Source organism: Schistocerca serialis, chromosome 2 (assembly GCF_023864345.2).
Source record: "Schistocerca serialis cubense isolate TAMUIC-IGC-003099 chromosome 2, iqSchSeri2.2, whole genome shotgun sequence".
NCBI lineage: Eukaryota > Metazoa > Arthropoda > Insecta > Orthoptera > Acrididae > Schistocerca > Schistocerca serialis.
Genome location: NC_064639.1, coordinates 565,068,897 through 565,085,105, shown reverse-complemented (window position 1 = coordinate 565,085,105; position 16,209 = coordinate 565,068,897). Strand labels below are relative to the sequence as shown.

Below are 16,209 nucleotides of genomic sequence, written 5' to 3'. Positions count from 1 at the left end.
AAAATATGAGCACTCGACCTACGGTTTCTGAGAAACCAAGTGTACTTGGAGGTAAAATTAAGACAGTTACGTGCGAACCACTCTGTGCGGTCCCTATCCGTTTGTAGAGAACTGCTGTTGCCGATAATTTACCAAGGCATTTACTCAGATATTATCAGTGAATCACAGAATATTATCAACAAAGACAAATGATGCCCACAACGGACATTCGTTTTGGTATTCCTTATGACCGATCTCACTGCTAAAAATCAACATGAATATTCTGTTCTAAAAAGTAGCTTCATGTTTAGAGAAATTTTGTATAAATGACTTTGGTCAGTCAAATAATTCAGAAATCTGCGCATAGAAAAGAATCCCAATAAGCAAGACATTATGCTAAAAATAGCCGTGGGGGAAGTGCTCAAGCAGGGAAGCCGAGGCTAATCGTACTGTTCAATTATATTGAAAACGAGCCGTTAAAATCGTCTGAAATATACATTATGCTCTCTGTAACTGTAGTTAATAATTATCAGAACATGATGAATGAGAAATTCACGACATTGGTTCAATATTCCACAAGACTGTAGTGAAATCGATTTTCGGCTGTTACTCTAACGCCAGGTACACGCGTAAATACGTGTGGTTGTGAAATTACTGCGCGGTCAAATATTTGAAGCTTGGTGTATCTAGCGAGTATCTAAGTTTGTTTTCAAAGATGACAGTTGGTAATATGTGCTTTATCACTAAAAACAGAGTTTTTCAGTAAAATGCAATGTAAAACTATTTAGCTTAGGTAAAATATGTGACAAATGAAATGATAAACTACACGATAAATTACAACAATTGTTCTAAGACAAAAATTAGCTGCACAAAATATATTATCCGTAATTACTTTATACTTCAGAATACTTTTCGTAAAATACTGCGATCAGAGAGCAAGCAATGGACCCGCTGCAACGTTCTGTCTCATCCCACTCCATTGGTCGGCGACTGGCAGCAGTCGCACTAGGGAATTCTTGTCCCATGTGTAGGCTGCCATTAACACCACAATACAGACGGCTCAGTTTTTGAGTGGTGACGTGACCTGGTATCATGGACTGCTGATGAATAACGCCTCATTATGTTCAGCGTCGCATTGTGGTGAGTATGATTTTGACCTGGGCAGGGGATCCATTCTTCCAACATACTGGGAAACACAGTGCTTTTATTTCTGGCGTCATGATGCGGGGAGCAATCACGTATGGTTTCAGGACACTGATGGTAGAGATCGAGGGAACTCTGGCGGCACAACGGTACGTCATGGACATGTGTTACCACTCATGCGACCTTATCGTGATACCCTTTCTTGCAACAGGACAATGCTCATTCATGCATAGCCCGTATCTGTATGATCTATCTCCGTGATGTTGAGGTACTCCCGCGACCACCAATATCCCCAGATCTTCCCCCGATAGAACAGGTATGGGACGATCTCGGACGTCCACTCCGACCCAGTGGATATCAAGAACGAGTCACACTATGTGATCAAAAGTATCCGATGCATTTTGCTGCCACATACTGCCAGGTACTCCATATAAGCGACCTCAGTAGTTAGTAGACATCGTGAGAAAGCAGAATGGGACGCTCCGCGGAACTCACGGAGTTCGAATGTGGGTGTCACTTGTGTCATACGTCTGTACCGGAGATTTCCACACTCCTAAACATCCCTAGGTTTCCGATGTGATAGTGAAGTGGAAACGTGAAGGCACATGTACAGCACAAGATCGTGCGGGCGAAGAGGATAGTAAGGTGTAATAGGCAGACATTTATCCAGACATCAGGATCCACTGCAAGTACTATGGCAGTTAGGCAGGAAGTGAGAAAACTTGGATTTGATGGTCCAGCGGCTGCTCATAAGCCACACATCACGCCGGTAAATGCCAAACGATCCTCACTTGGTGTAAGGAGCGTAAACATTGGACGATTGACAAGGGGTAAAAACATAGTGTCGAGTGACGAACTGCGGTACACAATGTAGCGATCCTATGGCAGGGTGTGGGTATGGCGAATGCCCGGTGAACGTCATCTGCCACCGTGTGTAGTGCCAATAGTAAAATTTGGAGGCGGTTTTGTCATGACGTGGTCGTGTTTTTCATGGAGGGGGCTTGCACCCCTTCTTGTTTTGCGTGGCACTATCACAGCACAGGCCTACATTGATGTTTTAAGCACCTTCACATTCTTGCTTCCCACTGTTGAAGAGCGTTTCGGGGATGGCGATTGCATCTTTCAACACTACCGAGTACCTCTTCATAGTGCACGGCCTGTGGCAGAGTGGTTACACGACAATAACCTCCTTCTAATGGACAGGCCTGCGCAGGATCCTGACCCTTGGGGATGTTTTGGAACGCCGACTTCCTGCCATGCCATACCGACCGACATCGATACCTCTAGTCAGTGCAGCACTCAGTGAGGAATGGGCTGCCATTCCCCAAGAAACCCTCCAGCACCTGACTGAACGTATGCCTACGAGAATGGAAGCTGTCATCAAGGCTAAGAGTGGGCCAACACCATACTGAATTCCAGCATTACCGATGGAGGGCGCCACGAACTTTTAAGTCATTTTCAGCCAGGTGTCCGGATACTTTTTATCACATAGTGTACATCAGTTATTGGCCAGCTTACCCCACGGGGGGATACAACGGCTTCCCAAATGAATGAGTGTGTGCAACCAGGACAAAGTAGGTGCAGCGTCATACTGTTGCGTAGCCTCGCACTTCTAAGTTTCTTGAAGACATGACTATTTTGTAATCACCGAAATAACGTCACATACTCTCTCGACCCGTGATGATTCATTCCGTTTGATGCTCCCCTTCTGGATGCATCACTTGTTTTGTCAGACATTGTAATAAATGCTATAGAACATCACATCACTGTAGTGCGTTATTCCATTTATAATGTGTAAAATTGTCGTGTCCTGATACAGGATAGTGGGAAGGCGGGGGGTTTAAGGTCGGTCTGCAATTTCCGAGCTAATGCAGTAAGACAAATTACCTGTGAAGGCAGGTTGATGCCTTGGATCAGCGCCAAACACTATCGCAGGGTATCTACGAGAGACGCTTGTGTTGTAGCTCGACAGGATACTTACAGCGGGAGACTCATGGAATTCAGGGGTCTTATTAGCACTATTTATTTGCTATCATACTAACTACTACACCGAAGACTAATTCCAAAGATTAGAAAAAGCGAAGAAGGAAATTTGTTGCACAGCACAGTCAGTGTCTGAAGCTCACGGGGGTGAAACGTGGGGTGGGGGTGTGGGGGAGGGGAAAGTACTAACACAGCTATGGAACAGTAGCAGCACGGCAAGTACAAACTCGAGAGCAGCACTACAAGTGAGAGAAAGACATGTCAGAGCTTACCGAGGCTGGCCTCGAGTGGCACGGAGTCGGCGCCCCAGCCATTTGACTGAGAACTCCCTCTAAATACAAAAACGAAGCTTTTAAAAGAATCGTGGAGGAGCGCCATTTCTTCCTTCCTGTAGTCGACCTACCAGTTCACCAGCACTTAACAAGCTTTGGTCAGTCTGGTGAGTCGTTCGGCACCTCCAGGATGCCTCTGGCCAACCACTTTTAGATTCCTCCCTTTCTCCTACTCGGTAGGTAGGGATGCTTCTGGATTTTACATTAACATACTCCAAGTTTGGTGTCAACAGCGTTCAGCTGACAGCTAAACGTCATTGCCACCCTATTAAATCCAGCAACTACGCTGTTTTACGTTACATGGCCCCGTCCCCCGCCATTCTTTGGGTGGTGACTGCTGTAGTAGCTATCTAACCTGTGTAAACCCTCTGACGTTGCAGTTCTCAGGAGAAAATATCAAGCTTGCTGCCTCTGGTAAGATGTGCCTGAAATGCCCTGCTTAACCCGCAGGAAAGGATATATACAATAAATTGTGGAAAGGGGCCAAACTAAGGAGCTGTCAGTTACACTCGAACATACAACTATATTATTTGATCAAACATTACAAGAGCCCAAAAACTTTTTTATTCACACAGCTTTAATATTTGGGACTTAATTACCGGCTGAAAGCCACTTCAATTTAAAAACGGCTGAAGGCCGATATCTTAAAACGCAAGGATAATCAGAAATTTTAAAAGGCAAGCCATATCTTAAAACAATTCTTTAGTTAGGCTGAAGTAAACAAGTTAAATTCAAATCTGCTGAATGCCAAAGACTTAAAAATTCAAAAATATTTTAAAATGCCAAAGGGCTTACATGAAACAGTACTGTAAACTAGGCTGAAGGCCTTAAGAGTAAAAAAACTCTAATTTAAAACACAAAACCGGGTACAAGCCATACAAGTACCAACAACAAGAACAATTAAAAGAAATAGGGCAGCACACACAAGGGCACCCAGATGTTCGAGGGTCGGCCTATAATTCAAACACTAACGCTCGCTTGGATAAGACAGGCAGTCGGGCCAACCATTCACGATCCGACGACAAACCAACCGACTGAAAGTCAGCGGGCCCAACGACAAGATAACTTCCACTTCACCCGACCAGGGCACAACAGGGAGTTGAACGGAACAACGTGGAAGATATTGACGCCCACAACCAATCATCCACAGAGCTGTCAAACTACTCACGTGCTGGACAGCAATAACACGATGAGGAAACTAAACTGCTTGAAATTTATGTCAACGCCCAGGGCAGGTAACCGCTGGTGCACTTCAGTTCAAATAACCGAATATAGTGAAACTCCACAGGAAGGTGGCTAGAATTCTCCAACTTAAAAACCACGTTGTTGCTCGCGGGAATATCCCAACAGCCGACAACGAACTCCAAACGACACAATGTGGACAATCTTGACTTGCTAGTACGTTAAATCAAAACTCAACTTCCGTGTTTAGGTTCGATGAGCCACGGACCTCGTAGCAATGGGAACCGCGCCACACTCTTCGACACCGCGTAGAGACCGCCAGCGGGCCCCGGCCAAACTACGCCCCGCCGAGAATTCCTCACATGGTCCACGCAAAGCGACCGACTCCTCAGAGCCAGTACGTTGAAATCATTTAAAGTAGCTTGTCAGTCAAAATCACACCAACTACACACGGTTTCACGAACACTTGCACGATGAACTAGACAATGCTAACGGCAGCGACTGTACAATAACATGGACGAAACACGAGTCGGCACACACAGCCAACCAATAAGCTATCGCCGGCCAAATACACGTCGTCCGGCAAGACGACCGACCGTCGACCCACCAAAGTCGTCCCCACTCCAATCATGTGTGTTGGCAAATGTTGGTCGAGTCCTGGTGGTCTGGACCTCACTGTGCCGCACCCCGACTGAACTTGTGCCGCGTGCCAACTCAAACACTGCCGTGTCCGAACTAACTCAAAACACACGACTACCGGGAAGTAATAGCAGTCCAGCAAAGATAATACGGCAGGGCCTATATTGATAAGGGCTGCTGCTGCCGCTCACGGGCAAGCAAGACAGCACCTCGGTGACACCAGTAATTGAAAAGTAACGTAACGAGGTGGCAGTACGGAAAAAACAAGATGTAAAATAAGAAACGGCACGAACACCAGCCACGCACGGCTCAGTGCCTTTTCGTGGCGATCTGCTACAGTGGCGCCTTACGACAGCGACCTTGAGGTCGTGGATGAAGTTACCTCTTAATTCTCTGAAGTGAAACTTCTCCCCTGAAACAATTGCAATTTGCCATAGTGTTACTATTTATCTCCGGAAACCTAAATGCTACCACTTTTGATTGTTCTCCACTTTGTGTCTTTGATTTCCTATCTTTGAATGCCCTTGATGTCTCCATACACCCTTAGGCGTAACAGTGTACAAGTCATTATGTCGTCAATATATGACAAAATAATCTACCGAGAACAAAGAACGGTCAGTTAATGCAATTTCTCAGAAACTATAAATGTTGTTCAAGCCAATGCATTATCAGACCATCAAAAATAAAAGGATTATACCTCTAACGTTGCATTTCACTGGTTATACAGAACGACGGGAACAAAGATGCCAGAATTTTTCTTCAAAGAGTGCTTTTGGAATTTTTACACAGTAAAAACACAATAACCTCTGCCTTTAACAATCTTCACGTTTTAAACACTGGGAAATTATACACGAAAGCTATATGTCCTGATGATACTTACAAAACGGAAATGGGAGTACGCTTAAGTTTCATCCAACTGTGGACGCTGCCAGAGTGGCAGAACTGTTGTGTTAACGTTCGAGAAAGGGAGACGTGGATGTGTAAATCATATGTGCTCCGGTACAGGCAAACGATGAGCGCCGAAAAGCGCGAATCGAGAACTGAGCGCCGATGTAACTGCCTGACATCTGTAAAAATTCAAAATAGCCTTTTCTTCTCTTTGCTGCTCGCTTAGTAGCCATTTTCTGTAAAATGTCACGCTTTTAGTCATCTTGAAATATGTATCTGTTTGCAGTCATCCGAGCACCTATTACTTCTGTGATTATCTTTCAGATATGAGCCACTTTTTGTTTATGAAATCGTTGTTTTGTCATCAGTCAGAGTTTGCATTATCCAGCAACAGTCTCACAATAATAAAATTTACCGCTATAGACTTGATACAGCGCCATTAAAAGCACACGGCGTCGCTGGTAGTGTTGTGACTATGAAAAATTATTTGGAAGACTGCAAATACGATCAGCTGCATTTCACAGTAGTGTGAATGTATTTGAAAAGTTCAGATACAATGATGCGAAAATGCTTAAACCGGAAAATCAGCTTAGTTAGCATAAACTGACACTGAGTTGGCGACAAAGTACGAAATAATTTCATACATTCTCTTAACTCGAAAAGTTAAATTTTTATGATATGCTGACAGACTGTCTTCCTGCAATCATGAGACCCAAATTAATTGACTCTTAAAATAAAGATGGGGCTGCTTAAGGCAGTTGATGAAGAACGGAATTCGAAAACGTCTTGTTAAGGTAGTTATCAGCTTGCAAAAACTTAATAAAATGCATGACACACAAATGTTGGCTTATTTATATTTTACTCCAACGGTTTCGAACATAAACTACGTTCACAGTCGTCGAAAATTAATCTGCAGTTTTTATATGTAATATTGAGTACAGATTAATTTTTCGACGACCATGAACATGGTTTTTTTCCGGTTGAGCGCACAATTTCGAGTCAGAGACATGTATGAAGTGTAGACTGCGTTGCTTGTTGGTTCAAATAAGCTAGGTCGCAGAATGCTCCTGTACCAGGATCGTTTTGAGTGGAAAAACTGTTGAACTGGAGAAAAACAAATGGATATCGAATTTTCCGCAAATAAAGTCTGATTATAACGTTCATGAAAACGAACAGCATAGAGTTTAAAATGTCTGGAGTGAAGCTAACCAAGGTTTATCGACTACGACTACAGATATGACGCGGCAGATGTTTTCAACACCAACGAAACTACGTCAATTTGCGCCTGCATACCCAATAAAACTGTATCGCTTAGGGGTCAATCATTTTCAGGTAGGCTAACCTGTTAGGAGAGATTTACGTCAATGGTAACGTACATGTCAGATGGATCTCATTAACGATCCTTATTTGTCATCGGGACAAGTTTAAAGCCATTATGTTTTAAAAATATACGGCCACGAAATAAACGTGGCTGCTGACTGATATGTTTACCGACTGGATCCTCAAATTCAGATTACATGAAAAGCATTAAGCGTAGTTATTCTTGATAATTTTCCGCTACCCCGCAATAATAAATTAAAACCTATAAAGCATACAAATTTCCCTACGAACACCACAAATGTATTGCAACCGTGAGATTGAAGTATCACACAAAGCTTGAAATTTCACTATCAAAAGAACTTACTTGCAATCGTAGCAAATAGAAGCACGCGGGGATTTCTCCCCAGTCTTTTAGATGCATTACATAAGTTGAGATTACGGACGTTGCGATCTGTGTGGAAGTTAGTGACGCCAGTGCCATTTAATGAAATGTTTGGGAAAGTTTTTACGTTATTGGGTGGTTTTACACCGTCATTATTACACTCACCTACACTCTATAAATTCATGACACACCTCCCACATTTAGTATTCTTTAAGAATTTTATAATACAACGCGGCAGTGCAAACAAAATGGATTTTAAATGGACGACGATGAATATGGCGATTGAATAAACACTGCAGTTTTTGTCACTAGATGCGAAACACCATTCAAAACACTCGCAGCTATTGAAATGCTCATTCGAGTGGTGACGTGAATAAAATGGTGGACGATATCGAGCAGTTGGTCGAAAATTATTTGTTTAGAAAGACTTTGCAAAATACAACAACAGATTTTTTCCGAAAAAAAACGAAAACATATTGCTTACGGACTTCCGGTCTTCAGTTTTTATGTACAAGGATAAATGTCAGCAGGAGATCGAATTCTCTAACAAAATTTGACGAGATCGAAACTACAGCATTATTGGACTTTTCTGCGTGCACCGTTGACACGGAATTCTATTAACACTAAAAACAATTTCGGTCCTCTCAGTTTCGTGGTATGAATTTATCATCATACTCTTCTTAGAAAGTGTCCTTGTGCTTTCTAAAATGCACAGAACTAGTTACATTTATCATACGTTGCCTGGCACAAGTAAATAATTTTCCTTTACCGACACTCATTCAGCGCATAATGTGTATTGTGTGAATGCACATTTCAACAGAGAAATCCATTTTTGGTTTGAAGTTTAATTTTTTGTTTTATTCGTAAAAGTTCAGTTTAGCAGTTACTTTCTGTTTTCAGCACTTGGTCACAGCTCTATTTTCGCACCATTTAAAATATTAGCTCACTGGGAAAATAATTTTTGTATGTGCTGTTGAGGGTGCAAGCTTACATTGTGATGGCAAGTGAGAAAATGAAACTTTTTTTCTTTTTTCTTAGTCATCAGTCTTTTAACAGGTTTGATGCTGCCCGCAATGAAATCCTCTCCTGTCCCAAACTCTTCATCTTAGCGTAGCACATGCAACCTACGTTCTTAATTACTTGCTGGATGTTTCCAATCTCTGTCTTCCTCTACAGTTTTTACCCTCTACAGCTTGCTCTAGTACCATGGAAGTCATTCCCAGATGTCTTAACAGATGTTCTATCATCCTACCCCTTCTCCTTGCCAGTGTTTTCCACATATTCCTTTCCTCTCCGATTCTGCGCAGAATCTCTTCATCCCTCATTTCATCGGTGCACCTAATTACCAACATTCGTCTGTAGCACCACATGGCTAATGCTTCGATTTTCTTCTGTTCCAGTTTTCCTACAGCCCATGTTTCACTACCACACTACGCTGTGCTCCAAACGTACATTCTCACAAATTTCTTCCTAAAAGTAAGGCTAATGGTAGATACTAGCAAACTTCTGTTGGCCTGGAATGCTATTTTCGCCATTGTAAATCTGCTTTGATATTCTCCTTGCTCCGTCCGTCATGGGCTGTTTTGCTGCCTAGATAGCAGAATTCCTTTACCTCATCTACTTCGTGACCATCAATTCTCATGCTTAGTTTCTTGCAGTTCTTATTTTTGCTACTTTCTTCGATTTACTCGCAATCCATATTCTGTACTCATTAGACTGTCATTCCATTCAGTAGATCATGTAATTCTTCTTCACTTTCACACAGGATTACAATGTCATCAGCAAATGGTATCATCATATCCTTTCACCTTGAATTTCAGTTCCACTCTTGAAACTTTCTTTTCTTTCCATCACTGCTTCTTCGATGTATAGATTGAACAGTAGGGCGAAAGACTAGATCCCTAGGATACACACTTTTTAATCCGAGCACCTCGTTCTTGGTCCTCGATTCTTATTATTCTCTCTTGGCTGTTGTACAAGTTGTACATTACTCGTTTTTCTCTATAGCTTATCACTATTTTTTTCTTAATTTCGAACATCTTGCACCATTTCATATTGTTGAAAGCTTTTTACAGGTTGAAAAATCCTATGTACGTTTCTTGATTTTTCTTTAGTCTTGCTTCCATGATCAACTGCAACGTCGGAACTGCTTCTCTCATGCATTTATCTTTCCTAAAGCCAAACTGGTCGTCATCTAACACATCCTCACGTTTTATCACCGACACGTATGTCGTCCCATATGATAATATACAGAATGATGGAAAAGGAAATTAAAGGTAAAACTGCAATGTAATAAAAGTATTTGACAGTCTAATCACAACACAGCTTGGTTCAAGCAGAACTAATCTATGCTCTGCATTTACCCAGAACCCTGAATACTGTTTACAGTAACAACACTAACAAATGTTTACTGCACACTGTATCCAGGACAGTAACATAGGAGTGTCTCCTCATTTGTTCACTGCGTTCTATACATTATTCGTAGTAACAAAGAGCTTGCAATACAAGAGATGTGTTTCGCACTAGCGAAGAAAAGCAAATGGTCATAGCTCTTAAGGTGCGCATTTTGGAGGCTGTATTTGGTGGACTTTTTGTCTTGATTTCATTCATATACCACCTCTCAAAATATTTTTAACACCCCATGTATCCTCTTTTCCAATGACATACAATTAGCGCATAAGACGTTATTTTGGCAATGTCATACAGTCCAGGTTGTGAAGTTACGTCCTGATGTGTTAATTTGCAAAGACTCACTATTCACCCTCACCCCCCCCCCCCCCATCCACACACCGCAACCACCGAACCCCCCCCCCCCCCCTCAATCTCTCCTCGTATGATGGCGTTAGTCGGAACACAAGCTCCGATATCTCAGAAAACCTGCAATGGCATTGTCAATGATTCATAACATTCCCAAGTTAGCGTTTAATGATTTGATTAAAGGATTGAGGTTAGATCCTCGATCCTCCCGAATCCCAGGCCATTGCCTCCATAGGAGGAACTTGCCCGTCCATTGCCTCCATATGAGAATCGTCCTCGCTGAAAGATGTGTGCACTAATCAACATTCCTTGATTCCATGAGTGAACTAAAACAACCCCCAATAGCTTCTTCAGATCAGTAACCGGAGATTTTTTGACTGGAATGCGTTAATGTTTTTCGGACGTTGTATTTATTGTTGCTTTTGTGGTCCTCAGTCCAAAGATTATAATCAAGAACAGCTGCCAAGATGAGAAACATAGAAGTAGATATCCTCGGTGTAGAAAAACAGCTTAAATCACTTAATAAAGGCAAGGCCTCCGTTCCAAATTGTATGCCAGTCAGGTTCCTTTCAGAGTATGCTGATGCAATATCTCCATATTTAGAAATTATATACAACCGCTGGCTCACAGAAAAATCCGTATCTAAAGACTAGAAAATTGTCAAGTCACACCAACAAGAAAAAAGGAAGAAGGAATAATCCACTGAATTACAGGACCATATCACTAACGTCGATTCGCAGTAGGGTTTTAGAACATATACTGTGTTCGAACATTATGAAGTATCTCGAAGAAAACGATTTATTGACACAAAGCACGGATTCAGAAAACATTATTCTTGTGAAACACAACTAGCTCTTCATACTCATGAAGTAATGAGTACTATCGACAGGAGATGTCAAACTGATTCTATATTTTTAGATTTCCATAAGGCTTCTGACACCGTTCCTCACAAGCGTCTTCTAACCAAACTGCGTGCCTATGGAATAATGCCTCTTGTGCGGCTGGATCCGTGGTTTCCTGTCAGAAAGGTCACAGTTCGTAGTAATAGACGGAAAGTCATCAAGTAAAAGAGAAGTAATATCCGGCTTTCATCGAGGAAGTGTTATAGGCCCTCTGTTGTTCCTGATCTATGTTAACGACATAGGAAACAATCACAGTAGCTGTCTTAGATTGTTTGCAGATGATGCTGTCATTTACCGTCTTGTAAAGTCATCAGATGAGCAAAACGATTTAGATATTTTTATGGTGCGAAGAGTGCTAAAAGAAATCAGCTAAATTTCGCCATTGTAAATCTGAAGGCTGTAAATTCAGTTAAATTCTTAGGGATTACAATTACAAGTAAACTAAATTGGAACGATCACAGAGATAATGTTGTGGGTAGAGCAAACCAAAGACTGCGATTCAATGGCAGAACACTTAGAAGGTGCAACAGGTCTACTAAAGAGACTGTTTACACTATGCTCGTCCACCTTATTCTGGAGTATGCTGTACGGTGTGGGATCCGCATCGGGTGGCACTGACGGATGACATCGAAAAACCTCAAAGAAGGGCAGCTCGTTTTGTATTATTGCGAAATAGGTGAGGTAGTGGCACAGACATGATTCGTGAATTTGAGTCGCAGTCACTATTTTTATCGTCCATCTTTCACTTCCATACGTGGATGCACTCCATACAAATACTAGCACAAAAAACCTCCCCACACTTAAATCTGTACTCGATGTTTACAAATTTCTCTTCTTCAGAAACGCTTAACTTGCCATCGCCAGTCTACGTTTTGTATCCTCTCTACTTCGACCATCACCAATTATTTTTCTGTCCAAATAGCAAAACTCATCTACTATTTTAAGAGTGTCTCATTTCTTAATCTAATTCCCCCAGCATCACCTGATTTAATTCGACTACATTCCATTATCCTCATCTTGCTTTCGTTGATCTTCATCTAGTATCCTACCTTCAAGACACTGTCCATTCCGTTCAACTGCTCTTCCATGTCCTTTGCTGTCTCTGACAGAATTACAGTGTCGTCAGCAAATCTCAAAGATTTTATTTCTTCTGCCTGGATTTTAATTCCCACTTTGTTTCCTTTACTGCTTGCTCAGTATGTAATGCCGGGAATGCATATCCTCCTATTTCCATCTATTGTACTGTAAATTTTTTCCTTATTTTGTTATCTGAAGATAAGACATTTCTGTGTTTTTACATATTGTAATTGTTTTAAAATTTGTATATATATACTTATGCATTGATGTCGATGTATAATTGGTTAGGTTTGTAAATATTATTTGTATTTTTACGCTGGATCTTGCCTAGGGAAAACTATGCTATCGAATGATTACATCGATAGGTCGGGTGGAGAACCAAAGTGTTTAGGATTTTGGAGAGTGTTATCTCTGGCGCGTGGAGCGCGTGCAGAGCAGAGTCTGGTTGGAGTAGGGCGGTTGGAGCAGGTGTGTTGAGTGACGCTCGCGCGAGTTCCCGCGCTTTCGGGGTTTGGCAGCACGTAATTGCGCTCGACTTGCTATGATAGTTTCTGGCACGGTGTCGCGGAAGGAACACATTAGCTGGCACACATCAAGAGCCCGTTTCGCCTGGTTACCGTGTCGATAAGAAGGCGCGCCAACATCCAGCTTCTGCAACAGCGACGGCCGACAATAAGTGATCGTCGCCACCTCCTCGATTGACGACTTCAAACATTCAATCAACCAACTAAGAAGACTGAAAGCACGTAAAGTTTTAGAACTGTATGGCAGACCTCAGCTTTTCAAACTGTTCCATTGCATCACTAAAATACAGCAACATAGCATGAACCTTTGTTGCTCACTGTCCCAACTGCATTACCAAGCAGGGACCCTTTCTTTTCCGAAATGAACCCGAGTGTCGTTGAAATTCAAACGCCAGCATTAAAGTAATATCATTCCATTTCACTGCTTTAATTTCAAAGATCAGTTAAGGTATTCATAGCTGGCTACAATAACCAAACAGAACCATATTTAGATTACACAAGCACAAATTAAGAGTGCGAATTTTGTTACCACGTTTTAGCTTACCTGTGACTGCTGCTCAGCTTGGTGCATACTAAATTTTATTATTGTTAATTGTTCAAAATCATTTAATTCAAGCTCAAAGTTAAATCTCTTATTTCTAAATTGTGTAGATTCAAGTTGCTTTTGAGATGATTGTTGAGGTAGCCCAAGACTAACCTTATTTAATTTAATTTCGTAGTATTTCAGAAAGAAAGTTCTCTATTAATTTCAGACACTAAATTAACTTTCAATTTTCCGGTTTTATTAATTCTTTTGCTAAATTAAGTGAGAGTGTAGCGAAATTTATTACTTCTGACAAACATTAAGTTTTCACACGACATGTGTCAACCTTTACTTGTCACGCTTTTAGTGCTAATTATGTGTGGCTTAACCTTTCTTTTTCAGTTATTATAGTACTTGTCCATAGGACTGGCGACCGCAATTTTCCCCAAATCTCAAATATCTCATTAACGCCAGTTAATTGTTAACGTAACGACCGCACATTTACTTTCTTTATTAACTTTACCCTTTTTCAAAATTAATTTCCACCAATTTCATTCGCATTTTTCCTTTCATTTAGATTTAACCCTTCCTCCCTCTTTATCGACAGATTAACATTGGTGACGATTGCTTTTCCCAAATTTCCATTAGATACACATGGTTTAATTTTTCACTGTCATTAAGGTCGATAAGTGACGGGGGAGGTTACAAGTATACAGATTGAGTAACATTGGGGATAAGCTACAACCCTGCCTCACTCCCTTCTCAGCCACTGCTTCCCTTTCGTGCCCCTCGACTCTTATAACTGGCATATGGTTCATGAACAAATAGTAAATAGCCTTTCGTTCCCTGTATTTTACCCCAGCCACCTTCAGAATTTGAAAGAGAGTATTCCAGGCAACATTGTTAAAAACCTTCCATAAGTCTACAACTGCTTGAAACGTAGGTTTGCCTTTCCTTAATCTATCTTCTAAGATAAGTCGTAGGGTCAGTATTGCCTCAGGTGTTCAAGCATTTCTACGGAATCCAAACTGACTTTACCTTCTACCAATTTTACCATTGTTCTCTAAAGAATTCGTGTTAGTATTTTGCAACTGTGACTTATTAAACTAATAGTTCGGTAATTTCACACCCGTCAGATCCTCCTTCCTTTGGAATTGGAATTATCATATTTTTCTTGATGTATGATGGTATTTTGCCTGTCTCATACATCATGCTCGCCATATGGAAGAGTTTTGCTATGGCTTGCTCTCCCGAGGCTATCAGTAGTTCTAACGGGATGTTGTCTGCTCCCATGGCTTTGTTTCGACTCAGGCCTTTCAGTGCTCCATCAAATTCTTCACACCGTATCATATCTCCCATCTCATCGTTATCTGCGTCCTCTTCTATTTCTGTAATATTGCCATCACTTACAGGGAGCCGGAAAGATGCATCTCCTCCATGTTAATTTTAGCAAATAGAGGAACATTTTTTCGAAAACCATTAAACATATTGCTCTGAAATTTGGACTACATGTTCAGTGACTATTTCTCTACAAACTTATAATGCCATGTTAAGAAATATTTATTGGTTTTTGTTTTACAATTTTTTAAGCAGATGCTTATTTTTTCTCTAAAATTTTGCACTTTTTCTTCTATAACTCTTTAATTACACAATATTTTTTTACAAATTGATATAAAAATGAAGGAAAGGAAGCAAACATTATTGTTGTATATTTTATTGATATAGTGTTTGCAGTTTTTGAGAAAATGTTCCTCAAAGATGAAAATTTTAAAGTTACAGGGAATGGCTTCCAAAGTTTTTTAATACATTCCTGCCCCATATGATGGATTATCAGTATCCTCGTCTTTTGCCAGTGTTAATTTCCTTTCATTGGGACTTTCTTCCCTTTTGCTTCATGTTGTGGGCTTTTGTCTCTTCTTCCTCCACCTCTTAGTCTTTCTTCATCAATTAGGCGCATTGTGTAAATGGTGTTGTGTCATGGTTGTAAATCTAAACGTTTCAACACATCACATTTGACAATGTTTCATTCATTGTATGTTGTCACTGCATCATACACTCCAAAGGGCAATGTTTTTATCTGTAGAAACACTTTTTGGGAGTCCAAATAGAAATTAAATTACTTACACTTTCATTTGGATTTTGTGTTTTCCCTTGCAAACACTTTTCCAATAAACTCGGCTGTGATAAATCTCTGAATATGGGCTTAATTACAGCATTTGTGAAACTGTTTTTAGGGGCATATTCCTTTCCTGATTGGTACTTACACCATGAGTCATCACCTGTGGGGCACAGTGCATGTTATGGGTGCTCATTTGTTGATGCAGTACGAAAAAATAAGGCCCATACTGCTCTCCTCATATGCTCAATGTTTCTTGTATTTTCCTAATAGGACACTCATAATACCTCTGCAATCTATCAATTGCTTCATCTGTCAATCTTCCTCTTCCTCCAAGGGTCTTACCATCACTAAGCTTCTGGGATCCTAATGTCTGCTTTAGTTTGCACAAGTGAACCCCCATGCACTTCTGCACATGTCGAGTGCACTCCTGTTTTTTAACGTGAATTTCATTGCCATAAG

The 16,209-nt window shown here is 41.0% G+C and overlaps 1 protein-coding gene across 1 annotated transcript in view; it reads right to left on the bottom strand.

Moving 5' to 3' along the window:
- The window catches only part of LOC126456222 (brachyurin-like), a 44,028-nt gene that overhangs the window by 16,126 nt on the left and 11,693 nt on the right, over positions 1–16,209 (bottom strand). The window lies entirely within an intron of this gene.